Genomic DNA, 3,224 nt, shown 5'->3' with positions numbered 1-3,224 from the left:
TAGCTTGAAACTGTTTTTTATGCGTATGAGCGCAGCGAAGGAGCATGAAACTCCGTCACACGTAAATCACAACTCTTCACACTTTTAAAATGAGACTGTGAAAAACCGATTGCACGTTTTTTTTTTAAGGACATCCATGCAAAAAAGTTAAATGAAGATAACGCTCGCTGAACGATAAACTCCAAACGGGAATTTAATTTTATTTTTTTCTCATCAAATATGACATTTCAGACGGAAATAATATTTGAAGTGATTTTCTTATCATCGTTAGACCGTGTAAGTTTTATGTAAATTTGTGATCTTCACGATGTTCCTTTAAAAGCACCGTACACGTTTGGTAATTTTTAAAGCCATAACACACTTTCGGTAAACAGTATTGTCCAAGTCCCAGACTTCGTATATCACAACTTATATATAAAATAACAAACCTGTGAAAATTTAGGCTCAATCGGCCATCGGAGTCGGGAGAAAATAACGGGAAAACCCACTCTTGTTTCCGCGCGTTTCGCCGTGTCATGACATGTGTTTAAAATAAATCCGTAATTCTCGCTATCGAGAATTGATATTGTTTTAATGTTTTCTCAAAAAGTAAAGCATTTCATGGAACGATATTTCAAGAGAAGTCTTTCACCCTTACCTTCTGTAAACCCAGTAAATTATTTGTAAATCTGTGATTTTTTGTTTTCTGTACCGAAAGTGTATAATGGCTTTAAAGACCAGTGTTCTCATTTACATGTGTGTATCCCATCATTAGCATACAATAAGAAAATGATGAAAGAAAAAACACCCTTAATTGACGAATTTATGTGCTTTCAGATAGGAATAAAAGACTTCTTATAGCTAGAAGTTTTTTAGTTTTTTTTATAGGGAAATTACATCTTTCTTAAAAACTACGTTACTTCGGAGGGAGTCGTTTCCCGCATTGTGTTATACTATCAACAGCTCCCAAATGCCCGTTTTTAAGTTTATATATTTTGTTTTGAGTAAATACCAAACGTGTACCTTCCCTTATAAGGAGTATTGAGCACAATCTAACCCATAAACTAATGTAGTTATAAAATACTGTGTTCAGGCCGCTAAATATAGTTTGAGGTCCCCTTAAGTCAAACTGAGGCTATATACAAACTGCGAATCAAACTCACGCGTGTATTACGTAGGTCGCAGCCATGACCAGGGGCCAATTTCATAGAGCTGCTTAAGCAAAAAATTTGCTTAAGCACGAAAATAGCTCGCTTATTTTACACATGTTACTGGCCAACATTTCCTGCCATATACATTGCTTATGACTAGTATTAAGCTGTTGTTTACTTAGCATTACAATTGAGTGGAGTCTTGGCCGGTAATCTGATTTTACTAAGCAATGAATTTTTTGCTTAAGCAAATTTTTTTGCTTAAGCAGCTCTATGAAATTGGGCCCTGCTATTCATCAATTAAAGGCAGTAGACACTATTAGTAATTACTCAAAAGAATTAGTAACATAAAACCTTACTTGGTGATGGTGACGCGTAATGGGGAGAGGTTGATGGTATAAAACATTGTGAGAAACAGCTCCCTCTGAAATGCTATAGTTTTCGAGAAAGAAGTAATTTTCCACGAATTTGATTTCGAGACCCGCAGATTTAGAATGGACTCGAAATCAAGCATCTGAAAGTACACAACTTCGTGTGACATGGGTGTTTTTACTTTCATTATTATCGCGCAACTTCGACGACCGATTGAGCTCAAATTTTAACAGGTTTGTTATTTTATACATATGTTGAGATACACCAAGTGAGAAGACAGGTCTTTGACATTTTTACAAATAGTGTCCATTGTCTTTAAGTTATAAGCTTTAATCTTTATTTACCACAGTGATTTTTTGCTGCAACGTCCATACACCTACGTAATTCATTTGCGGCGATCAAATTAATCAGTGATGATTTTTGTGATATTCAAACAATTATATTGTTTTCTTGACCGGCCAGACTTCTCTAGACTATACCTCAGGGATTTAGAATTTTCCATTCTTTCACATTTCCTGGACACAATGTACCTTATATCACGGCAATTTTAAAGGCACTGGATACGTTGGTAAGCGTCCAAAGACCAGTATTTTTCACTTGGTGTAGACGATGTGACCTGTGACATCACATGTTTACAAAAGAGCCGCAGAGCCTGGACTTCCTGCAGGCATGATTTGTACACAGCTCAATGGAAGAAGACATACAATATTAAAGTTTATGGAGATTGCACTGTCTAATTCTTATCAACTTTTGATATGATGAAAGGTGGCACATCTCAAAACTTGTCCAGCTATTACTTTCATAACTCTTGGTTTTATACGTGTAAACTATGACAAAAAATGTCAACTTTCCCATTGGACCAGTGTAGTAGTGTGCCTGCCAAAATACTTAAGGAATGTACAAGGTCACACTTATTGTAAACAAGGTCCACATGGTCTATAGACGATGTGACCTCTGACGTCACTCGAAAACCATAACATGATTCGTGCGCATACCGCCGGGCAAAACCTTAATTTGTGTTTTGGCAGCCATCTAGAAAGTGTACGCAATCTTACCATGACTACGCGTGTTTTTGCCCGGCGAAACATGACGTATACAGTGTTTTGTCAACGGAGGGCGGTTTGAATGTAAACCTAGATCACATGGTCTATTACCGAACCATTATGCATAGAATAACGAATCTGTGAAAATGTTGGCTCCAGTGGTCAACCACCAAGTTGCAAGAAAATGATACTGTATAAAAGACACACGTGTTGCACAAACGCGTGTGCTTTCAGATGATGCCCGAGATAGGCTTCAGGGTTGAAGCCTTTCTAAGATATACATATTTTAGTTTAGCAATTACCCCTCTCTCAAGAATCTACGTTTACTTCATCAGAGAGAGTTGGTTAGCACAATATGTAATACTATCAACATAATATATCCATTGCTCTTTACCGGCCTAGTAAGTTTTTTTTACGTACTTTTGGGTAATTACCAAAACGTGTCCAGTGCCTTTCACTTCGCAAATCAAGCGCATTCTTGATGCGAACTGCTCATTATAAAATAGTCAACGGGTTAAACAACTCCGGAGTATTGTGATAACCATTGTTAAACGTATCCCCATTGGCTTTATTATGTGTATGCATAACCTGTTCTCTACCTGTCACTGAGCCGCGAGGCGCTTTAACCAATAGGAGATCGTTAACGGCAGGGTACGTGTATGCAATTTCTGTACGCAGA

Source organism: Asterias rubens, chromosome 4 (genome assembly GCF_902459465.1).
Source record: "Asterias rubens chromosome 4, eAstRub1.3, whole genome shotgun sequence".
Lineage (NCBI taxonomy): Eukaryota > Metazoa > Echinodermata > Asteroidea > Forcipulatida > Asteriidae > Asterias > Asterias rubens.
The sequence above is the reverse complement of the archived record's forward strand: the minus strand, read 5'-3'. Positions refer to the sequence as shown.